Source organism: Anser brachyrhynchus, assembly GCF_964034855.1.
Source record: "Anser brachyrhynchus genome assembly, chromosome: 8".
Taxonomy (NCBI): Eukaryota; Metazoa; Chordata; class Aves; order Anseriformes; family Anatidae; genus Anser; species Anser brachyrhynchus.
The window spans coordinates 13,050,703-13,077,118 of NC_137702.1; the positions used below are offsets into that span (position 1 = coordinate 13,050,703).

The window sequence follows — 26,416 nt, forward strand, 5'->3', positions numbered from 1 at the left end:
CTGCAATATGACTTGTGTTTTATTACTGGAATAATATTAAATAGATTATCCTTGCATTTTTTGTTGCATACCTGGTCTCACATTATAGCTCAGAGATTTATTTTTTAAAGAAGAGAATATGAAAAGAGGAAATAAAAAAAGGTAAATCAATAGGCTTATGTTTGTACTTTGTGTATAACCACATGAAGCTTTTCTGGTTTTCCAGCAATTCCAAAAAGCCTGAAACAGTTCCAAAAACCTGAGTCAAAATGAGAAAGCATGAACTGACTGAAAACAGAATGTATCATTTTCAAAATAAAAATAATAAGGAAAAAAAAAATCTTCAAATAGAAAAATCCTTTCAATTTCAAATACTGAAATGTCCAGATATTGCATCAGAGCAAAGCATTTTGACTTCTGTTTCAGATTTTACTTTAATTTTCATCCATCCATTCTTGTCACAAGCAATTCAGAGAAATTGAAAGGGAACCAATGAAAAATTCTTGCCACCAAATCTGTTTTCCAACAAAAATTGACCTACCTGTAGCTTTTTTTTTTTTCTTCTGATTCTTGGTGAGGAGATTAATTTCTTCATTCATTTTTCAAGTGTATTTTTTTTTTCTCGGAAAAAAAAAAAATTGTGAAGAAGTGCCACGATAAGTCTATTTGAAACTTGTGGAGAGCTAACTTGCTGCTATTAATCCTCCTGGCTAATTACAGTGTAAATCTGCCCTGTACTGAGTCTTTCTTCTGAGAGTATGAACACTTAAGTTTGGACAGAATAAGTAAAAAGCGACTTGTTACCATGCTGGTGCATTGAGGTTCTGTGGGTGTGGGAAAGGTGCTGGTGATGCCTGGGGGACTGAAACTCAAAGCCTTCATGGGAAACCTTCATGGGAAAGGGCTGGTCCTAGCCAGAGTTTCATGGCCAAAGCTACCACAGCAAGATGAAATTACCAAATAGCCATGCCGCCCATCCCTGACCTCACCTAGAAGAACCCTCTACAGCTGGAGGGGGGGGGGGTGGGTGTGAATCCCGTGGGAAGGCAGCGGCAGCAGAGCTGGCTGTGCCCTTTCTGGCAGGGCAGCATGCTCCTGGAGGGGATGAACAAGACAGAAACGTGACACATGAACTGTGCCTCCCTGCTTAGGGAAAATCATCCTGAAGCTTGCATTGTGTGACTTTGTTCAAAATGTCAGAGCAATCAGTTTCAGGGCTCAGAGCATTTCAGCACAGGAGCAGAGGGTATAAATATTGCCATTTAATTAACATTATACAATATGTTTCCTATACAAGCTGACATAACTGTCTATATTTCAAGTGATAGGTTTATACAGTGATGGTTGGTAACTAGCAGATTTACTGCAAATACTACCATAAATAAACTTTCCCAAACCAACATTGGCAACACAAACAAATGATTACGTCTGTTGTCTGAAACGCAGTAAAAAGCAAAGTTATGGCAGGTGTGACACCTGATAGCTAAATTGAAATTTATAGAATGCATATGGCAGAATTTCATTTTTCTTTTTCATTTAGTGATCAAGAACTAGATGACAGACAGTGTAAAATGAAAACAGATGAAATGAATTTCCGCACGGATCCTGCCAAGTTTCATTTTCTCTGCAAGTTCTTGGAAAGCCCAGAACCTATTCCCACGTGCAGGGCCAGAATTTGCAGATTCTGCGCTTTACCTCTTCATCCTGCCGTCTGACAGTTTGCCAAGTCCTGTGTGTTGCAGAGTGATTGTGAAGACAAGTCTGTTTATTATGGTACAGAGATCTTTCTGTCAGACTTGATAGCCTAATTTTTATATGGAGTATAAATAAAATATAATAATGTATAAATATATATATACACACACACACATACACTAGTTATAAAACTTTTCAAAGTCACAGTCATTATAATGTTCTCTCTGATGAAAGTAGAAAGACTGGATAATAAATGAAGTGTAATGGAAATTTGATACGAGTTTTTAAATGTGTGCTGAGGTAAAAGGTGAACCTAGTTAACTAAGCAACAGATCCCTTTACTCATCTGATATAAAACAAGATTCTCTGCGGAATAAGTTTCAGACAGGCATGGAGAATTTATTTTTAATCAGCTTCAAAATACAGTCTATAATAAGCGTGCCCTCAGGCAGTTATACTCTGCATGCCATCATAAAAAGAAGAAAAATAAGCTTACAATGAGGCTTAAGAAAAGTGGTCAACTAGATGCCTTTTTTTTTTTTTTTTTTAAATCTGTGGTTGTCTTTGTCCCCACTGGGATTCCTATGTCATCTTTTCATCAAGAGTGTACGGCAAAGCCACTTGATGATACTGTATGTTGGGGTCCACAAGAATCAGTACAGGGGATGTGAAGGCAATTTTTAAATGCTAATGTGTGAAACATTAAATATCTGTGAAGTATAAACTATGTATAATATTACCAGCTCCACAGCTCAAATGGATCAAATGCAGCAGAAATTGTGGTATATAATGCAATAAAGTGAAATAACCTTTAAGACTGAAGATTGACTGTTTTGGGAAAGTTTTAACAGTGTGGTATATTAAGCACTTCAGATAAAAATAACATGTCTTCTCATAACACGGAAATATACTTTTGAAAGAAAACAACTGGGAAGTGATCTTAGGGGCTAAATGAAAGGGATTAAGCTTACAGGGGAAAATTTCAAATTTTATGTCCTTGGTACAGAGTAGAAGAAAATTATCAAATTGTTTTCTTTTCAGAGCATAATTTCATTTAATTCCAGCTTTGTGATTATGACATACTAGTTAAAACATGCGTAACATCTTGAAAACAACACAATTCAAATAGCATTAAAATTATTTTGTTTAAAGCCTCATATTCATCTTAAACAACTGATGAGTTCTATTGCTAGAAAAAAAATGTCTTTGATAGAGTTTTCATGCACTGAAATTATCCCCCTGAAGTCAAGGTGGGCATTTTGGGGAAAAATCAAGTGAAATACATAGCATGTTATAATCTCCCCAGAAAGATGAAAGATGGGGAGCATTTCTGTCTTGGTAGGGTTAGCTGGAAACCTGAAGAACAGAGAGATAAGGGGAGTGGCTACGATTACATAGGAAGCCTTTGGCAAGGCAGGATCTAAATATACGTCTTGGGAGTCCTAGAAGGCACGATACTGTGTCATTTTGAATCTAAGTACTCTAATTCAGTGAAATCTTCCAAAACAATTATAGCCTACAGCATATTCACAGTATCCCTTGGAAAACAACAACAAAACAAAAACAAAACAAACAAAAAAAACCCTCACAACACACAACAAAAACCCTATGCATTTTGCATGCAATTCTTAGCACAATTATCCTCCTAGTACTTCCATAAATCAATAATGAATAAGGAGGCAGGTAAAAGGAATCATGTAGGAAGCATTAAAAAAAGGAAAATATCCACCAAAAAACCCACAATCAGACAATGAAAGCAGCCATTCCTACACTCATCCCTACTGGATTACCCCTGTACTGGCCTACTAGATCAATGATGCAAAAGAGTCAAAATATAAACCTAATTGGAAATTATCTCAGTTCCTGTACCAACATATACACTATGCCTCAAAACAGATATACTTTGTAAGTTTGTTTTAGGAATAATATATTTCATGGTTCCTTTTTCAGTTATTTCCTTGAAAACTGTGGAAGGCCCCTGTTAAATCTTTTGCTCTAATGAGCAGTCACAAACACTTTTAATTTTAACATTTTAATATTGTGGGTTTTGTATTTGAAGAATTTCAACTAAAACAATAAAATTCTTCTTCAGAACAGAAGTGTATTAAGTACAGAAGAGATTTGCAGAAGAAATTTAAAGAAAGAGAGAGTGTGATTAAAAATATCTCTAACACCTGAAATACATGCTAGCAGTAAAGAACTGAGGGAAGAAAATGAGATTTTTTAAAACATAATGAGCTCCTGTGTGTTGTAGTAGTAAAGAAGTAAAATAAATAAACAAACAAAAATAAGAGAATCTTCAAAAATAACTAGGGGAAAAGAAAAACGAAAGACTAAGTAAGATTTCTGAATAACAGAGAAGGGGAAAAAATCAACAAAGAATTAGACATGGCAAAATGCCTGTGTAAATTCATCCCCTCATCTTTCTAACAGGAAAGAATCATCGGCAGAGATGTACTGGGAGCAAAATCCAAAAAGACAAAGTGAAAATGTAAAACTTGCCTTCAGTAAAGAGAATGTACATGTATGCTTAAGAAAAGTTAGTGAAAGAAGACTTCAGATCCTGAAGGGATGTGATCCTTGTGAAAAGGATCTAGCAGAGATATTAGCAGGATCATCTAGCAGATTTTACAAAGATCCACTGCCCAAATGTTGAAAAAAATGTAGTGCTCCAGTTCAAACAATGAGGAAAGGATGAGTGACCTGGAGACAAAAACTTTTAACCTGGTATTTGTTCCAGGTGAAGAACTGGAAAGGATCACAGAGGAATTAATTTATGAGAACTGATGGATTGTAAAGCATCTCACTGGAGCTGGCTTGAGTTTGCTGAATTCAGGCTAGCATTACTGATTGACTTTTTCCACATACTAAATTGGGAAAAAAAGGATGAAGTAAAATTAATCTGGACTTCAGCAAGATGTTTTGATCTAGTTGCAATCAGGAAAACCACTGAGATAATGGAGATGAATTGCTGGCTCAAGACGATGATATGCTGGATGGTGATTAGTTTTCAGATAGAGTATTATCAGGTTGAGTCATGGCTCAGCTCAGCCAGCACTGTACTACATAATCTCTAATGATTTTAAGGCAGTGATTAATTTGGCCTTGATCAAATCTGCCATTGGAATTAGAAGCAGCAATAAATAATTATTTACTTAGAGTTGATGTTATATACATTAAATGCTTCTGAGGAGAACTCTGGATCTGAACTGAGCAGCCGTTATAAGCTCTTTTGTCAAGGAATGGAAGAAAAGGGTGGTGAGTAACAATTTATAAATCCATTTTTAAGTGTTATTTAGAAAATAATTGCAAAGATAGTGATGGAGGGAAAAGCAGTGGATAAAGTAGGGGAAGATTACACATAAAAAGGCCATTGAAAAGTCAGTTTTCTCCTGGGAAGAATACATGGGGACATATCTTATGTTTATAGCATAGCAATCCATACCTGTGTGAGCTGAGTACAAAATGCTACCAAGCAGGAGCAGCTGCAGTTTCTAAACACTTTCTGGAGTGTGACAGACCGCTAGTGATATGGAGTGGGAGAATCAGATCAGCAGCATTCCTGATCAAGAGGGAAGCTTCAAAGCAGTTCTGAATTGCCTCAATTATGTTTAGAATACCACAGACTATGAATTTTGTCCAAGTGGAATTTGTTGTAAATGACATCACAAGAGGAGAAGCATTTCATGAAATGCAAATTTAACATGAAATGCAGATTTCCCTAGTCTAGATGGAATTGAGCCTTCCTTCTCCACAGCAGCTCTACAAAAGCTGTACTGTGCCTGCCAACAACACCATTCCACATAGTCCTATCCTTTATCCTCCATTGCAATGCCCAGGCTAGGATTTCATGATGACCAAAGTGTATAACTACTTGGAGAATCAAATAATTAATTTACACTTGTATAGCGGGAAGGTTCAACATTGCCTTTTGCAATTCCCTGCTGCTGTCTCTGCTTCTGTGGATTCCAGGTGCTTCTCTCTAGGTAAAGAACAGCCTTCTGGCCTGTTGGTCTCATTCTTTCCCATACTGGCCACTGTTCTGGTGTGCCGGGTACCCCTAGAGGAGCAGATAGCAGCTCACAGGAGTCACTGATTATTATATGAATATTCAGAACTGGCCCTGCTGCCTTACAATTGGATCAGTTTGGTGGAGGAAGAGCCTTTCAAAACCAGAAATGTTGTTAGGAGCAAAATCATGCTGATGTGCCTCGATATGGTCATACAAATCTCAATCATTCTAGCTCCAGTGCAGATCTGCTGGAACTAGAATACTAATTTTTGTTTTATGTTACCTTGATTTTTTTTCTTTGTATATACAGAATTTTTTATTCCTATCCCTCTAACAGGATATGGTTTTACTTTTTTTCCAGTCTCCTCTGCATGGCAGGAAACCACAACAACCTCTGTATATTTAGTGTAAAAAGAGATTAAAGGGTAAACACTGTGGCTTTGGCCAATATTTTGCCATGACTTATATTCTCAGAGGTTGCTACTCAACTGTAGGTACCATTTCCAGAGTATTTCTCCCTGTTCTCTTTAGTGTCTTTTCTCCAGGACAATGAAAAGGAATAAAAACATTTCCTTTTGGAGTATCTGCCATCCTGACAACAAAAGAGAAAGAAACCAAGCTGAGTTTATTTTAGAAAATTAACCATATGCCTGACATCAGTGGGAGATGTACCCCGTTGAGAGAAAAGAATAGCCCCTGATTTTATGGAGATTTTTGCCAGGCTACAGGCTTGGCTTCTGATTTGCTCACGAAGTTTTATCGACACTTACAGATTTGTCTGAACATTTCCTCTATGCTTATGCTCATAAATACCATGACAGCTCAGAAGAGGAAGAAACATTAGCTTATCCATACCTACACAGAAGGGACCTATAGTATAATACACTGTTAAAAATCGAGTAGCATTATAAACATGATGTTACAAGAGAATAGATTATGTCATGGTTAATAAGTTCCAAAATATGGTAATGTTCCACATTTCTTGACACAGCTGAAAGACAGAAACATCTCCTTCTCCTACCCTTGAGGACAGATAGTCCAAAGATTTTGACCCCAAAAGCACTTGTGCATGTATTCAACTCCTTCTACTAATAGTGATCACTCCTTTCCATTGGCCTCATCACATATTTAAAGTTGAGTACAAGTCCAAAGAATTCACAAGGCCAGAAATATGAGTCAGGGTTTACACAGAGAGAACTGAGGTCCAGAGGGATTAAGTGAGTTGCCAGGAAGTGACTATATATCATAAGTAAAATTGAATTCAGACTGCTGAGACCCAGTCATCCAACTAAATCACAAGAGCACATTTCCTCTATTTAATCATTAGATTAAAAGTGAGAATGGAGAAAAACTTAACTGCAATTTGTTTGGAAAGATTTTTTTTGCCTCCAATTTTTGGGCCAACTTTCAAAAGTAGTATATTTTTTTCTGTACCTAGACCTATCAAATTCAGAAGGGTAAATGTGCATGGCAAGTGTCAGTGGAAGACTGTAATTTTCTTTCTTATTTCTTCTTCCCTTAAAAAAAATCATAAAAAACCAAAAATTTCTGTTGTTTATATCTGAAGTAGACAATGGTTTGAAATATGCATACATGTTTCTAGCTAGTTGGTATCACAATGTAGCTATGATTTTATTACCATATCTTTTGTTCTCTGTGTTTCTATTTCAAGGGGTTGATCAAAATTAATGTGGTCTCTCTACCCAATGGCATTTATTTTGGTTATAAGATTAGAAATGTAAATTTGCAATAAAAGAAGAAAATAGGAAGCTGTTTTTAATGAATATTTTACACATGACTAATTAACAGAATCCCCTACAGGAATTTGGAAGTAATAAGGAATTGACTGAAAATAAATTAAAAATTAATAAAGGGGTCTCCAAACAACTTTGTTTATGAGCATTACCAGTTGCATTCTTAGTTATGAATATTTCAAGCTGCTTTGCTATTCAGGATGTTTTATTCTTGGAGTGTTCATAATTTTAGAGGTGATTAGACAAAAAAAGAACAACACAAAACAAAATGTCTTGAAATGATAAAACCTACCTGGGGAAAACTTGCTAATGTACAAATAATGGCTTAATATCCATTGTTTTTGTCTAATAATACCTGCAGTATGATGCTCCTCTTAATCTTCAGCTTCTAAAGGGAGTGAACAGAAATGCTCACTAATTCATTGAGAAAAATGAAAAACTTTTCCAAGACACTATCTTAAGAACTGCAGACACTCAGCTTAGCAAAGCCATTAATACTTGTTAGCTGAGCCCAGAAAGGGGCTTTGGGGCATATATGGATGGCTGCAGCAATCAGAGCTCTTCCAACAGCAGGTTGTGGATGGGGTGCAGAATCAGAGCTTAGATGCCAGGCAGCCATGGATGAAACCTGCATGAATATGCTTTGCTAATGGCAGAAATTGTGGCTACCACGTAATTAGCAATTCTATTCCCATTTTTTTTTTTTGGTAAGTCAATACATCAAAGTACCTTCAAAAGGCAATGAGACTAAAAAAGTATAAATATATATATATATATCTTCTCTTGTTTACAGCATATCTTTAATTATATCAGTGTAGCAGAAATGCTACACAGGGGAAAAAAACACATGAATTCCAGTTGTTTTCATATGTCTATAAAATTTTATCTTGCTAAAAATCTGAAGTAAAAGTGAGGTGAGTAGAATTCACAGGTATTGCCTCTGATATAAAAAATGATATAACATTTTCTTGGAGAACTTAAGCTAAACCAATACTATACCAACATTAGTTGTGGAAGATCAGAACATGAAGAATAGAAGAGGAAACAAATGACCACTTCAAACTAACTAAAGGTCCACTTACCCATTAGACGATCTGAGTGCAGAGAATTGAGTTTCAAAAAAGCAACACAGAGGATATTGTTTTTCCTAAAGTAATGATACTTCCTGAAGTTATCACATGTTTATAGTAAAAATAGTTGGGGACATATTTTAAGAAGTAAAAAGCCAATACATTTTAAGGTGATCTGTGAAGACCACATGTATTAAGTACCCTTAATGACAATGTGAAGCTCACTGCCTAGAATAAAATGGTTGGCATAGTATTTGTGTGAACTTATATCTCCAGAGTAAGTATTAGTAAAAACTGTAGTAGTAGTGGTAATGACAGTACGGATACAGATGTAGTCCCATATGAAAAAGAAAAAAGTCACTCATCTTAAAATAAGAAAATTTCACTCCTCATATCAGTGGCACGGTTTCTCTGTAAAACAGAACTAGAATATCTTTCCCAGCTAAACCTCTGTAAAATATTTGGGCATATACCAGTCCAATTCCACTTCAGAATTCTAGGCAACTACAGCTGCCAGAGGGTGCATGTCACTAATGTTTGATGGCTCTCTTCGAAAGATGTATCAGACAAGATGTATATGTCATCTCAGCTTTTTCTGCCCACCCAGGTATATAGATGAATAGCAAGAGGATGCTGCTACCTCCCATGAGAAAATTACTTTGACAGAAAACAGGATTAAAATATATATGTACAGGAAAAAGCAATTCCACCTTCTTTCAATTCACTAATTGCTTTTACATTTTCACTGCCACCTGAGAAGTTTAAGGTAGCTTAAAATCATGAATTAAAACAAAGGGTATGAGTTCTTTTCTTAAAGAAATCTGCAGATCTCTTGAGAATAAAGAAAATGATGACTCCATTGTGGCTGAATGCAAAACTTCCATAAAAGTCAATAAGACCCCATTACATTTCAGGCACGGCAGTACTCATCAAATTGCAAGTTTCTGGTCCAATGCACGGAGGCATTAGAACTTCTCTGTCACATAGAAGACCATATATTTCCCTGATCAACAGCACAGACTAATTAATTTTGTTTAAGCTTTCTAAAATAGACCTAGAACTTGCCTGTGCCTTTCAGGATGAAGCATACAATAATCATGGACATTTTACAACAAGATTTAGCTTTAGGTGAAACCTAGAAAAGCTCCTTAGACTCTGAATTCCTACCTGAGCATCATGATCTTTGGATATCATGTATTAGTAGCTGGAAATAACACTATGTATACTTGAAAAAGCCAAGGAATTCTCTCCACATGTGAGGACACAGATTAATCTCTGGTCTCTTTTTCCACTGTCCTCTTCTAACAAAGAACCAACTAGGAAGTAAGTGTTTGAACAGTTTTCACCAATCTAGAAATGCAATAAGGCTGATAAGGTCTTTTATTAAGGACTTCTGAGTTGATTTGCTATTTTCGTTTAAAAATAAGCTCCAGAACAATACTTTTGGATATTCTTTATATTTTCCACGGCCTCTAAATCATTTTTGCCCTTCCTAATGCAAATACTCCCTTTTTTCTTATCATGATTTATTTTATTAAAGGTAGGAAATCACCTTGAGTGTTTCTGACTGCTTTGCAAAGACAAAAAAAAAAAATGGTTGACATATAAACATGGATGCTTGCCAGTGAAACATTGGCAGGAATTCCAATCATTGGCAAGTTTTTATTGAAGAAATAATACTCATCTCCTTGTTGGGAATTAAGGCCTGTAGCTGTAGTAAGAGAGGAGTGGTGTGGCAGGAGCACACCAGGAGCACAGTGTAACCATCAGTGTTAATAGGGATGTGGTGCTAGAGGAGACGGCAGGTAGTGAATGAACAGCTGGGGAACAGTTTGATTCACAGATGCTTCAATATTGCTAGAAAGGCCTGCGGTGAAATTCATGGATGTTTTACAAACAACAAACCCATAGCTATTCCAGCTGTGAATAGTCAAGTTGCAAATAATAGTTTGAGGGTCTAGGCCAATTTTCCCCAGAGCTACAAGATATTGGAGTGGATCACTATGGGGCTCTACAGTACATTTTCCTCAACAGGAGAGGTGGAAATAGGGAGGTGCAGTCTCTCCTCCTCTCCAGTTAGCACCCCAGACCATGAACAGTCCCTGTTGCATGGCAGGTAAGTGCTGAAATCAACTATATGTTTACACAGCTAAATGTCAAACAATAAACATGTTGAACATCAAACATTTCAAGCCATTTTACTAAAGAAATAATTTTTCTTTTAACTAAAAGAAAAGCCAAATGAAAAGATCAAATACAGTTCCCGATTTACACTTTGTGAATGGCCATTTTTCAAAACAAAAGAGCAAATTGTATATATTTTCTTAGGTTTTGATGTATAAATTCTTGAGAAAACTCTGGCAAAACTTTCTCAGAAGAAAGGTGTAACAGAGAAGTGAACACAAACCAGACTTCCCAGGCAAAATTGCTTAACCCAAGAAGACAGGAAATACACAGAATAAACACTGAAAAGTAAATGACATTTTTGAAATCTCCTAGGTATTATTTCCTCAGGTTCTCATCTTACAATAAGTCTGCTTAGCAGATATTAAGGAGTCAGCCTCCATAATTTGTATGTATAAAACAGGAGCAAGTAGGTGATCAGTAGAGGTAGTAGTAATTTCCACTAGCCATTGTGGTAATATTTACAAAACATAACTGTGATGTTCTTTTGAGCAAATTATTAAATGCTGGAAAATGGCATGCAAAGCAGGCTTATAAGAACATGCTAACCATATATACACCAAGTCATGCTCTATAGAAACAACATAATTCTTTGCCTAAAAAAATAAAAATAAGGAGTAATAGTGATTTGAAAAGCAGAAACCTGCCTGTGTATAAAGAGCTAGAGAGTATCAAAAACAGATTGAAAAATGTGTTTAATTGACATTTCTAGCATCTGTTTTATTTTTGTCTTCATTTAGGAGCCAAATCCAAAGAAAAGAAGTATTTGGCTTTGAGTCAAGTTAGATTTTTCTGGCTTTAGTTCATTTTTATCAAATGTAAGTTTACTGATTTCTATTTATTTATTTATTTTTATAGCCCACTGTTTTAGTAGCACATTTTTATCTTCCATATGTGGGTGAATTTTTTATACGTATTATGCATTAATATTTCCAGCTATAGAAATGACATGAAACCCTGACATTCCTTTCACCCGTTCCTCCTCAAACCCCAAAGAGCAGTAATTTATTGCAATTATTTGGATCTGTTCTTTCTCCAAAGCATAAAAAGTCTTCAGTGCTGGCAAGAGTGACAATAAGAAATAATTAAGTAGCCCTTTACTTAGTTGCCCAGCAGAGCTCTCCCTACAACAAAATGAACATGATTTCCTTCCATATTATGAATCTAGCCCATAATAAGCTGATATCTCTGCAAACACAATCCATCCTATCTTCCGTTCTTTCCCCAGAAGTCAAGATCAACCATTCAGGCTATTTCTGACCCAGGGGTGATTTAATCTTCTAGCTAGTTTTCTTAAGCTTTGGTCCACTCACAGACTTCTCTCCCTAAACTTTTGGGGATTCAGGTGGTGAACTGCCACTGATCAGGGTGGTGGCTGTGATGGAGAAGCGAGCCTGACAGCTCTCATTTCAAAACTCTCTGGAACTCTACAGATCAAAATTCAAACCTTGAATGAATTGAGGAGCCAGTAAGAAGCCAGCAGCTATTATCTCATTAGTACCTGGAAACCTTGCTAGATAGGCAGCCTCCTGTACACAGCAGCTTGTATATGAGTTAACTAAGACAGATGTATGATGGTTCCTTGCAGAAACTAAGGTTGGGATCTCAGAAACAGGATCTTTATTTGAAAAGAAAAGGTCATAAGTTATGAGAAGGTGCCAAGCAATTTTTGTCTTTAATCACAGTATAGTGACAAGGACAGAGCTCTTAAACCAAAACCAACCATTCAGTGTAGCAGTGAGTTCAAACAACCTGTATTTTGTTGATTATTTTCCTTGTTGCATTACTGTAATGTAATTTGCTAGTGTCACCCGTCCTATTCAAATACATTAAAACAAGGATTCTTTGCTGTTTTACAAAGAACATAGCCACTTTGTCCTTTGATCTCAAACTTTTATTAAAAATCATGTTTGGGTATTGGAATTGTTTTTACAATGAGTAGGCAGGCAGTGTTTTCCAGTGGGTTTCCATAATCAGATATTCACTTCTATCATTCACTTTTAAATAAAGGATAAAGTGTTGGCATGGAGGGAAAGTATAAAGCTATTTTAAAATGAAACACTGATTAAAAATGAATAAATATGTTCAAATAATGAATCTGACTACAAAAGAAGCTGAAATCTACATTCCAGTACAGTAACAGAAACGTTCACCTTAAGTTTCTATTTAACTCTACTAACAGCTTTTCTCAGTACTATTGAAATAATGATAAACCCCTTTAATTCTTTTTCCCTTATACATGTGCATATCTATATATACACATACATACATACATATATATATATATATAATGGAAAGATAGATACAAGTAGTGGTATCTCTTATAAAACCTTAACTGAGATTCAAACCTCAACCCAGTAGCCTGGGAAACTGAATTATCTCACATCAATGTTTCCAATGAACATTACTTGTGCACTCACAGGAGCTGAATCCCAGGAATTAAACTGAGCACGAGGTTAAGTGCTTACACCTGTCTTGCCTGGGACCATACCTCTTTGGTACTATATTTAGCTCCTTATAAGAGAGAATTAAGACCCAAAGGTATTTTCATGGGAGACCTTCAAGCATTCACGTACATCAGATCAGGTCTGGAATATCTGGCTGGCTGATTGAGTCTCTTCCTTTATCTCATAACATTATTATGATTATTTTTTTCATGAGCAGTTCTTGAAACTGCTCCTCTATTGCCTAAAAACTATAGCAGAGTCCATTAGATTGTCATATGAAATTGATTGGGCATTAAACTGAAAAATATACTTTTAAAGTCTTCAATTTGTGCTGGTTAGCTTTACACCTGGACTGACCTATAGCAATAGTCAAGACCCTAAGAAATGGTATAATGGACCATTGTATAAATAGAAACTTGCAATCAAGCAGAAGAATTTGCACTTCATTGATCAGCTAAAATGAGAAAAAAGATCTGTAAGTGCAGTGATGAAAGTCAGAGGAATGCTCCCATGTCTTGTTTACCTGAAGTAGAACTTAAAACGCCTAGATCCCTCAACACTGTAGAGCTGAATTTAAACATTCAGCTAACCAATGAAATACTGCCCTAAAGCAATCTGTAGCAAAAAAAAACTCAGACAAAAGAAATAGTTAAGCATCTGACTGTCCTGAGCATTTCTAAACTGTTACGTGTTGAAGAAAACACAGCTTGCATTTCACACCAAAAACTGAATTACTTTTTGCATAAATATTGGCAATTCTAAAACTCTAGAATAGATACAACTGCTATATACTTGCCAGCATGAATTATGCTTTCAAACATATATAGCAGTTAAAATATATCTACCAGAGGAAACAGGAGAATTTGTTAGAAATCCTGTATAAATGATAAGACTGGGGTTTGGCCAGTAGCATCTCTTATCCAGCACCTCATCAAGTAGAAAGCTCTCCTTCCTGGTGACTGACACATTCTGGGAGGAAGGATGGTAGGAAAGCTGAGCCCTGTAAATACATTGAATGGTTTATTTTATAATGGTGTGTTGCTAATATTTCCTGAATTAAGATTGGGTTGAGATTTGCATTTAAATCAAGGCTGAAATCCCCTTTTTTCATATTTTAATAGTTGAGTAGTCTCTAAATTTGACACAGCAAACTGCAGAGGAGAATTTTCCTTGTTATTTTCTTTAGTAAATATTTACTACACAGTTATTAAATATTTGCAAAGGAAAGTCGCAAAGGAAACAGCTTTTCTTTTGTGTCTTGTTTTCTTAGCCTTACAGTCTTCAAGCCCAGCAAACTACAAAAATACATGGGTGCATTTATGCATACATCCCTTCATGTCTCTTTTACCTTGTAGCTTACTGTCTATACAGACCATTCTGAATATGAACAGCTGTTTTGCTAAACCAAGCAACCTACTGGAGCTGTACTTACAGCAGACCCTTCATCCTGCTCTTGTTCAGGTAAAAATAACTCCTGTATCCTCTGGGTTTGCTATTTTTGTTTTGCCTTTTTTTTTTTTTTTCCCCTCTGTGTGGAGCTGAGCAGCTCATCATATTTATAATATTATTTTTGCATTAAAGTTTGCTGTTATAATCATGCATTTTTACGATTGCTTACTTTGATCTATAAAAATGGAGCAATCCTAACTGTCACGGGAAAATAACAATGTTTTCTTATACAGACGCATATCAGGGTGACAGAATTAAGAGAACTGACCCACAGCTGATCACAAGGACTGTAAAAGTTGGTTCTAAAATTGGATAAAATCTGAATCAATTATGTAGTTCTTTCATTCCTGAAGTTGTTTTTGCAGACCTGCTGTTAACCTCATAACTCCTTAACTTATTTTTCTTCTTTATTCTAATGGGCAGATTCCCCACTGCAGGACAGTTCCTGCCCAATGGGTTTTGTCACTGTGATGTGAGTTGAGTTTCCTTTGTACTAAACTGGAAGAGATTCTCTAGGCTCAAGCCAGGCAAGAGCTGAGGAGAAGAGTTAGACTAGGTTAAGAAAGGTGGGGAGGGTTAAGGATGAGACCAGGGAGAGAAATAATGAATAAAATGCCAGCAGAATATTAGGTAACTTCCAAGCTTATTTGCCTTTCACAGCTTGCATTAGTGGGATGTACAATCTAATAACCCCATTCATGGCGATATATATATGTGTGTGTGTGTGTGTGTGTACTCTATATAGTATAGCAAATATTTGGCTTAATGTATAATGCTATAATTGGATTATGAATGAAGAGTGGAATTTCTCTTTGATTAAGTAGAGCTGGATTAGTAAAGGAATAGACTCGGATCAAAGAGCTTGTGGAAAGACTTAACACAGTTCTTGAGAAGCATAGCAACTAGCAAAAAATGAGAGAGGAACATTTAAAGAGCACAACAAACAGTTCCTGACTTCAGAGGGAGACAGCCAGCCTCCAAACAGCAGTGAACCCGGGGTGCAAGAAAGAGGTTGCCACATCCTGCCCCCTGAGAAGAAGCACTGAAAAGCTATGCACTGGAGGGATTTTCCCCTGAGTCCATTACATTTCCTGCAGTTCTTCCAGTGTTCTTCTGTGTCAAAGACCCTTTTTTTCAATTACATAAAAGGACAAGAGGAGATAAAAGCTGGGTTCAGGAAGTTATGCTGCCCAGATAATGACCCTTTCTTTGTTAATTCCTAAACGTGAAATCTCAAAGAGAACAAATTCAGACTCTCATCTTCTATTTCCCTTCCTCCTTTTGTTCATGTTGCTGTCAGTCTCTTTGACACGTTCTCCTTCAAACACTCCCTGTCAACTGCAATATTTCCCAAGAAGGAGGCTCTTTTATGTTCTTCATCATCATGGAGTCACCATACATTTCTTCAGGTCAATGAACAACTTTCTTTCTGACCATTCAACCTGACTAATAAATTATACTTAGACTTCAGAAGAAAATAATACATCTATGACCAAGATCAAACAAAAAAACATACTAACAGTATATAATTCACCATGAGACCTTTACTCATTTCAGTGTTACTGGGAATATAACTTATTAATGTTAACTAAACTAAACATTTTTGTGCTTTTTAAATCAAAGAAATTTTAAGATATCTGTTATCTCTAGTCTACAAAGCCTTTGATTTTTCATTACAGCTTCCACTGATATAACATTAAAAAAAAGCTGCCAGGCTAAGCATAAAGCAAATGAGTAACATATACTTATCCATCCAGGAGCCTTAACTGACCGTGTAAGAGACACCACCAGTGCATGTTATTTGTGTCCAAGTGGCAATGAAGAGCTGCAGATCATGGAAGGGAAGGCTGGTGACTCTCAGAGAAGAGACTGATGATATAGCATAGGCAAAGTGGTAGACAATGGAAGCAGTGAATATTTAGACACAGGACTGTAAATAAATATTTCCATGGTAATTTAAAAAATCTTTTAAAAACATTTTTTTTAACTATTTTTTTTTAATGGAAACATTTCAAAATTATTACGTTTGCAACAAAAATTGCACTGCAGGTTTTTCTTGAAGCCTTTATTTAGGCTCACAGTTAAATTCCTATCCTGTATCATATAACAAACAGACAGCTAAAGCAAATGTGTTGCATGCTTGTCTTAATATTTGAAGGATTAGGGCTATAAATGGTGTGGCATACATCCTTTCGGTGGGAAATAATATGAACTTAAAAGGGTAAGGCTAGTTGTATGTGGGATTTTTACAGCCCGAATAACATTTCACTGAGACGTGTATAGTTTACCCAGTTATTCTACAGTATTAAAAAACTAACCAAATTTTCAGATACCATTTTTCATAGTCTTGTACAATCCTACTGATAATGAAACATTTTGTTTGGTTTACAAGAACAACTGTGTTAACCTGTTACCTGAAAATAGTTTCTATGAAATAATCAATGTAATATCATATAAAAACATAGAATGGTTTGGATTGGAAAGGACCTTAAAGACCATCTAGTTCCAACCTTGCTGTCATGGTCAGAGACACCTTCCTCTAGACCAGGTTGTTCAAAGCCCCATCCAACCTGGCCTCTTACACAATTTGTAAACTGAACCAAAAAAAACCAACACCCTGTCAGTTAAATACAGATATTTGCATACAGCTAAAACAGGCAAGTGGAATTCACAAGATACTAGCAAGGACTTAACATTAGATTTTACATCTTCTTCCACAACAACAATCATAATGAAACAATACTAGTGGTCCATACAATCACTCAGAGAGATACTCAGCTACTGGGATTTCACTGCTAACGTTTTCCCTATGAAGATTCTGAAGATGTGAATCTTCATGAAACATTTTAACTCCTGGGGATTTTCAGCAAATTGTACTAAAAAAAAAAAAAGTTTCTGTTCATACTTTGATAATCAAAACATTCATTTAGCGTATCTCACCTATTGTCTTTTTCAGATCAAGCTTACTAACTCTTGATAGCATGTTTTACCTTGTTAAGTAAAATAATATTTTCCATACTAAACGTCACATACATGGAATCAAATCTGGAGTTGAAAAGAAGTGTTGTATAATAAATTTGCTAAAAGACAACAACAAAAAAAACCCCTTCCTGAGTAGGAAAAGAGAACCCGTTAGCAAATTCAGGCTGAATTATGCAAATAGTTTTAGCCAAATAATGATACATTTTATTTTGACATCTTTTGAAACTGAGATGTTCCATTTTGGAAATGCCAAAAGCTTTCACTTTGACATTTTCTAAATGAACCTCTCTGAATTTTTATTTTGAAGTTCATTTTTCATTTGAAACTAATTAAAATACAGCATGGATTAAATAACTTGGAAGGGGGAGCAGAATATTTTGCTGACGGTAAAAGAAAAGTAATTTTTTTCTTACTCAACAGAAAAAAATAAAGGAAATATTTTTCATTTTTCAGCTTTCCTGGTCTTATACTTTTTCTACTTTTTTACATTTACTATGAAATTTACATTGTAATCAGTTATATTCAGAATCTAAAATTAATACTACAGTTCAGGACCAGTGACTTTTACTGGGCTCTGTTTTTTACTTCAGCTGAAGCTCTGGACCATGCTGTTTTTCAAATGAGCAAAAATTAGGATCCTCTCTATTCTCTGTTTAAAAAAGAGAAGAATTCAGAGAGAAAAAGACTGCAGAGAAAAAGGATATGTTGTCATGTGTGTGTGTCCAACTGTCCATCCATTCCTCTCTCATAGCTGATTCCCCATTTTCCATCTGTTTAATTTGCTTAAGCAGCTAATTATGTTATAGACAGCTTCTGTCAATACACTTAGTTAGCAAGTAGTTGTCACAGGAGTATCCCATCTTTCTAAAAATGCCAAGGCAGCCACAGATTAGTGGGAAGCTGATTTTTGTTCAACAGATGAGGTGAGAATTTAGTGATGTAAAAGTTGGTATTTTGTCAGAAATCTTCCTTTGAATTGTGGTAAGAAGCACAAGATATTCTATCTAACTTTTGTTTATAGGAAATGGATAGATAGTCATATCCCCACGGGAGCTGCCTGCCAGACAGGTGAAGTGCTCTTTTCTCAGTTGGAAGGCCTCCTCAAAGACATACCTGGGCAGGTTTGTTGCTGTTTATACTTTTTAGAGAACAGTCCTAGAAACTGTCAATGTCCTTTGTGAACTGAGAGTTGTTTCCTTTATGTTTTTACAGCAAAAGAGAAATTCCCTCACTGATTCTCTTAAGACCTTTCCTCCCACTGAACTCTGCCCCCATTTGATATTCCATACTTTCCTATTTCACAAGTATTTTTTATTCTCTCACTAGAGTGGGCCATTCATGCATGGAGACATTTATTGCCAAATCAGGCTTGAAATGCCACTGCGCTTTTGCTTTTATTAGCTGCCTTTACATGATGATCATCATCTTGCTCGCTGTGACTCAGCACTGCGCATTAGAGATCTATGTGCAGCAGTTCACCGCAGTTGGTGAAAGATCTGGGCTTTTTCCTTTCCTGCCTAATAATTGCGGCTTCACTGAGATAGAGAGAGAGAAAATATTAACACCTGGAACCGAGGAAAAAACAAACAGAGCATTGTTGAGCTTCACTGTAACTAAGAGCTTTAGTAAAGGGAACATCAGTGCAATTAGGGTGAAATCCAAAGCCCATTAAAGTCATTGGGAATCAGTCCACTGACTTAAATGGGCTTTGGATCAGGCCCATATTGCATATCAGAAGGCAGAGCTATCTGAGAAATATTGCATTTCGACGTGTGAATAACACTGCTGCACACAGCTTTGCTGTCAGAAATTCCAGTTCTGTTACATTTTCTGTTGCTGGCATCCTCCTTTCATCAACATTTGTCTTGTAGCAGATTGTGGTTATTATTCTCAATCCAAAATGCTTTTTGAAAAAACACCATCATCAAGGCAGATTTGCTGAACAGTTATATAACACAGTGGGCATGGCCATGGTTGACACAGCGTAGTAATAAAAAGACACCTTGGAAACACGTCACTTTAATGTCCTATCAATTGTATAGACTTCTAAAATGTTTTGTAGATCTGACCAAAACCAACCCTGTATGCAGAAAAACAGGATGATTGTGGTTAATTGTTGAAAATGCCTTAATGTTTTGTAGAAGTGCAGTGTCAAAAGGCCTCTAAATAACCACATATTTCTCCCCATGATGCTGCCAGGAGAGGAAAGGTGGCAGAAAGTATTCTAATCAATAGTAACAACTTTGTCCCTAAAATCATTACTAGTATTGATTACTGGCCCAGCTAATTATGGTGTGTCAAGACAGGACGGAACATTGCATTTGCCAAATTTAGGACAAAAGAAAAGGGAGATTGCTAAGGGAGTTAGTGGTAAACATAACCCCTTTACCAACTTCTAGCACACACCAGGGTGGCAGCTTTCTTCTTTCTGTTTCCAGGTAGAACCTATAGGAATTATGTTCTCTGCTAGCTACACTTACCACCATCCACGGGTAGGAGACCTGTGCCGAACTATCATGGCCAAGGAGATACTCAAGGCACCCCTTCAAGTTGTGGTAGGGAACTTTGATTTCTGTTATACACCTTTATGGCTAATCCTACTTTGAACATGGGAGTCACTGTGGGGAAGAAAATATGAGTCTAGATGGAACAAGTAACTTCAGAACAAATTGAGGACAGTTTTTTCCCCTCACTGGGCACATTTCCAGGAGGGGTCAAAACCAAGAAGTGGTATTTGTAGGAGAGGTGCCATAAAAGTAAGAAAGCAATGCTTATTGTATGTCTGATAAGGGACTAGGGGATGCATGAAGGAACACTTATGAAAGAGAAGCAAATATGGTATCGGAATAACTAAGGAAATTCATGCAGCTCACACGATGAGGAAGTCCTCAGATAGGGGATGTTATACAAGTCTTCAACAAATTAACTTTGATATTTCAGGCCAAATGAGGCTATGTTAATATTACTACCTAATTTTCATTGTTGTAATTATTTATTCATAACTTTAAAACAGATTTACAAAGGAGATCAGTATCAATATCTAACATACACACAAAGCAATGAAACAGTACATGAACTACACTTGAAGAGCCTGAACACAGTTTGAACAACCAGGAATAAAAGAGAGAAATAATGGGAAATATGTATTTTTTTTCTTTTCTTTTTTTTTTCCCCCCACCCATTTATGACACAATTCAAAATAATTATTAAATAATTATTAAATTCATTTTAAAAGCAGGGAATATTGCTTTATCAATTCCATGATTGCAGTATTAACTCTAGTAATATGACAGCTTAAAAAAAAAAAAAAGAAAACCTTTGGAAACGCTGCTACTGAGAGCACGAAGTACTTGTAGCAAGCAATAAAAAATGGGAGGCCAGCATGTAGAGAGTTTGGTATTTGTGTTATAAATATGCATCTTCCTTCACCCAACAGAGGAGACAAATTTAAATTCTTAGTTCTTCAATCCAGCTGCATTATTTGGAATTAATTTCCCCAAAGAAAAAGCAAGGGATCATACAAGGTTGATCTCTGTTACAGTCACTGAATAAAATTGAACTTGATGCCAAATATCAATAATCCTTGGGCATAACCAATGGTAGCAACAGTACATTTCTGACTCAAGGCAAAATGTGTTAGCCCTTATAAAAAGTCTTGGATTAAGACTATGATCTGATTTGCATATGAAACATCTAACTCAATTATATTCTGATGATCTCACATGCAGAAATAAGCTATCTTTTCTGTTATCAGATTGTTTTGTCATGGTACCCTCTGTCCTTCTTGGAAGAAGATAAGAGTTTGTACTTCTGTAGCTACTTTGTTTTGAGAACACCAGTATGCCTTATTTATTCAAACAAATGAAGAATGGAAAATTCCAAACTGAAATAAAGCTGTACCTGGTGTGAAAATCAGAAACACACCACTAAATGTGAACGGGGGGAAGGTTATTCTCCAGTGGAAACAGAAATTGCAGTTAGAAAACACAGTCCAGACATGCTTACTTTTATGCAAAGTGGTCAAGACCTCAATTTCCCATTTTACATTAAGATTCACATTCAATAGCTTATTATCCTGAATACTTTCCTGTATCTTTAATTTAATGATAACCAAATACCAAAATGATGCTCATTGAATAACCAGTACCACTTCCAACAGCATATTTCTATGCCCATTTAGAGGGCCTGATAGAATTACAGTAGAACTAGCATAACAAAGTGTTATCTTATTGTGAAGTGAAGGAACAAATTAATGCCAATAAAATTTTGAATACAAGTGTCCACAATAGGTTCTTAAAGTGATTTAGCTCCACTATTTTAATGGATAATTCAGACTAATTTTCTGGTAATTGTATAGATAAGCTCTTATCCAGTAGTATTTCAAGGACAATTTAAAAACAAGAAAGGTGTTCATTAAAATGTGATGTATGAAGAAAATTTGGTTATGCCTATGGCAAAGCTCTGGAGAGAACTGATTTTTGTTACTGATAACAACAACAAAAAATCAGAAATCCTAATTTCATTGGTCAAAGACATGTATTTGTGATGAAAAAAGACAAATAAATTGTCAGAGGATGAACAAAACATTTTGGTTCTATTGAAATGGCATTTATAACTCTGAATTTTCTCTTTTAATAAAGAAATTTTCCCCTCAAGGACACTGACATTTTATTTTTAAAGTCAAAGTAAAATGATACAGCTTTCTTGGAATTATTCTTTTCTCTGAACATGGAAAATTTGTTTGCCAAACATTTGGGTTGAATATGGAATTCTGTAAGAAAAAAGCTGCAGCTAAATAGAAAAGTCTACAGTTCCAGGTTGTGCAAGAAGTGTTGATGAGAGTGAGCAAGGCTTGCACCAGTTACCTGTTTTATCTATTAACTGAATAGTTTATCTAGAACGAGGCAACAAGGAGACTAGTCCAGCTTACTTTAAACTAATGGTAAGTTCCCCAGTCACAGGCAATAGAAAAAGTGGGTGAATTATCACGAGCTTCTCTAACTTGGAATAATAATAAAGGCAGGGAGTAAATATGTCAACATCTTTGAAGTATGGTTGAGTCAGAGAGATCATTTTGCAATTTTAAACAATTTTGGTTTCCATTAGGGGCAGCTTTCGTCTTTTATTTTATCTACTCTGAAATGAGCTATTTGTATCACTGTCAGGCATTGCCCTTTTAGAAATTTTATCTGTCAGATATTCGTGGAGCATTAGAATGTACCCACATTCTCACACCACATGCATACTGACATCTCAAAATGGTTTCACGAAGAAAATAATTTAAGCCATACTTAAACAGAATAAAATAAAGTGATCTTGTATCTATTCTGTGTATAACACAAATTCATTTTAATGTTACTTTGAAGCACGTACATCACTTCCGTGTAGTGCTTCCTTTGGATTTTCACCTCCAGCAAAATCAACAAAGACAGAATAGTGCTACCCATGGGTGATAAAAAGTTGTGTATAATAGACATAGGATTCATTTTCAATGACTAAATTGTCATACTTTAAAGATATTTTTGGTGAATACTTTTAATCACTGTGCTGTGCTATTAACATCTTTTGAGTTTTCTGTCCTCCCAGCATTTTGTTTTTAATATTAACAGACCTGAAATAAATTACCTATACTTATCTCCATAAAGACGTGGTAAAGGGACTAAGGTGGAGGTAAAAGAAAAACAAACCAGGCAACTTTCATTTGCTGTTCACGAGCATTTCAATTTAAGAGGCCTTCACTGTATTTCAAAAAGGCAGTACTCTTGCAAGAATGTATAAAAAGAAAACTTCATCTTCTTTCTTTCTTAAAATGTTTTCCCAAGGCAGCTGAAGGAAACCAGTGAAGATAGAAATATAATTGTTTTGATTTCAATAAAAGTAACCAATTTCACCTCTCAGGTCAGGTGTTATGGTGTGATAATGTCATTTAGATGCAGAGTCATTTGTAAAGCAACAAGCATTTTTATAGCCTAAGGAACAGTGGTCCAGCTCTTTAGCTGGCATAAATCAACACAGTTTCACCGAAGCAAATGGAGCAACTCTGATTTACATAAGCTGAAGACATGGTCCTTTATTTCTCAGAACCACATTTCATAATATCCTGAGGATATGGGCTGAAATAAATAAATAATTGAATGCTGTGTTATTCACCTGGCAAACTCCACTCTCTTTGCTGAGCTAACTCTTGAACACGTCACCCCTTAGAGCAGGCAGGTGCTCTTAGCTGATGATTTCACTGCAATATCAATAAATCTTCAGTTTGACTCACAAATATTATGGATACCATTTCTCCACCCCAAATTTCTCTTATGGAAGAAAATCAAATGAGTACTTAACGTGAGGGTTTCTTCTGAAGACATTAGACAGTGGATCGACATCATTTCATGGTTGCAGAGAGCACAAGAGTCAAAATCCTACTGCAATTAGTGTTTGATGAAGACCGTATCCCCAAAACAGGGCAAAACCAAGGGAAAACACAACAACAATTTTATAAATAAAACTAGTTTATCCTTGTTATCACATGCTACATTTTAACAATGTGAGAATTTTTTATACATAACACCAGGAAGTATATAGGAACCCTTAGCAATTCCCCTCAGGCCCACCTGTATCCCATACTTTAAATTAAAGAGAGAGAAAAATACATTGGTTTAAATTTTACAACAATTTTGGCCTGAAGCAAACCACACATTTTCCCCAACACAAATCAGCTGCATTTAATTCCCCAGACAGCTGGCATGAACACAGCCTCTCCACAGGACACCTGAATTACAAAATTAGCACATTCAGAACTCTAAATCACATTCCATTACATTAAGCCCTAAGGTCCAACATTACAGAGAACGAGAATAAATTGCAGAACTTCTCCTGAATTAACCCTCTTAGCACACTCTCGAAGTTATATTGCCCTTTCCTCCCCTTTAAAGAGACATGGAAACTTAAACATTCCCTCCTGCCCTTTCTAATCTATTTCTCTTCTTGCCAAGTGGCACAGTTTATGGAATACAAATTGAACACTTTGTCAGAAACTCACATTTGTAAATTAGACCATCACAAGCTGTTTTGAGTCACTTAGAAAATTTACAGTTTAATGTTTATGTCTGGTCCTTCAAACAACACTGACCCATCTACTTCTCTCTAGCAGCACACTATATTGCATTGTGATGGCATGCCTCGCTAGAGAAAATGTACTGGTCGGTTTTTGTGGTGTGCAACCTGCTGCCAACAAAGTAGTAATTCCTGGGAGAAGTGATGCAAATTTACATGACAGTTTTGCTTACAACTATATAGCAGTGACTTGATCTGATTAATGCAAATTTGCCAGTTTTTACTATTTTATTATTATGTTATAGTTCTGTTGCAATTAGTAGGAATTCTGAAGTTAGATATTACACACTTAAAGAACACAGTGTTTAAAAGCTCAGCTCTTAAACCCATAGATACTGATGATTAAAAAGACAATGAAATAGTAACAGCAGACCTTCAAAGAGGAAGCATAGCATCAAAAAAAAAAAGAAAAAAAGTCAGCTGTAGTTTTGAACAAGCAGAGTATTGTATTTTGAAAAGAATAAAAGATTTTTTTTCCTAATTTTAGAGATTCTTCCAAACATTAATTACAGAATATCAATACAATGCTAAGATATTTCAAACTAGTATAAAATCGTGTGCTGTCTACTCTAAGTATGCATTACCAAAATGCTGCTGCGTGATTGAATGTGCCTTGAGCCAGCAGCATAATCAGGATTTACTGGTATTTGCAGGGATGTTTTGTCATTTGTCTGTTCCCTTCTTCCAAAGAACTCAATTTGCAGTGTGATAGGGACAGGACCAAGCTGAATCATTACTGGCACACCCGATACTTGTTGCTTGAATGACCTTACATCAAAACATTGGACATATCTGCACAGAAATGCTACTCTGCTCTTGAATCTGCTCTCCTCCATTTTTATTGCATTGAATTTCCATTCATACTTGACTGTGACACACAAGATAATTTTTAATGGTGGCATTCATTATTTATCTGCCTGATATGACTTGTGCTAACCTCAGTCAGTCAATGCCGTCTCTGCTCTGAAGCAAGATAACATTATGTATGCATTTCTACAGTACTCTTTCAACTTCTTTAATCACTTAAACCAATCATTTCTGAGGAGCTTTTGACTAAATAGGCATACAATGCATCTTTTCTTCTTATTTCTTGCTGCAGATTTTAAATTGTTGTTATATGACATTCCAGAAATTCACGACAGCTATGGCAATGGACACTACCTTGAAGAAACTTTCAGTGCTTGGTGAACGAGAATAAGCAATAACCCAGTATTTATCACCAGAGTCTCTCTGGATACATCTTTGTAGAATGCATTTAGAAGCAAATAGCCTGTGTATTTTAAATTCTGTTTTAAATAGTAGATGCAAAGCTTGTGATAAACAGACTGAAAAGAATTGTTTATGCTAAGAAAAAATCCTGGCAGGTCAGCAAGGAATTTTGATCTTTTGTAAGATTGGAAAGGGAGCTGCAACAGTTAACTGAGTCATTTCTTTATAGATGTCTGATTCAGGAACCAACTCTTATGTAAATGCCGGCTGTTCAGAAGAGACTCCTGCTTGAGGAGGTCTTGAGTTGCAGCTACATTTTACAAGGCAGGTGGGATGCCAGGAGCCTTGTATTACACTTGTTCAAGAAGGTCACTAGTTCATCAAGCTCTGGAAATCAGGGTTTTTTGAGACGAAGAGTTTTGCAAGTAGGCAGCAGGTGTATAAAGGCCCATTATTTCAACAGAAGATGGAAGAGACTGTATAGACATTTATTTTACACAGGCAGACAGTGATAGGACAGGGGGGAAC

The 26,416-nt window shown here is 36.0% G+C and overlaps 1 long non-coding RNA gene across 1 annotated transcript; it reads left to right on the forward strand.

Annotated features, from left to right (window-relative positions):
* Nucleotides 1–4,664: 4,664 nt before the first annotated feature.
* On the forward strand, nucleotides 4,665–17,193 carry LOC308199236. The gene is made up of 4 exons (XR_013954526.1): nucleotides 4,665–4,932; nucleotides 11,435–11,512; nucleotides 14,497–14,602; nucleotides 16,348–17,193. It is a non-coding gene; the product is annotated as an uncharacterized lncRNA (long non-coding RNA).
* The last annotated feature ends 9,223 nt before the right edge of the window (nucleotides 17,194–26,416 follow it).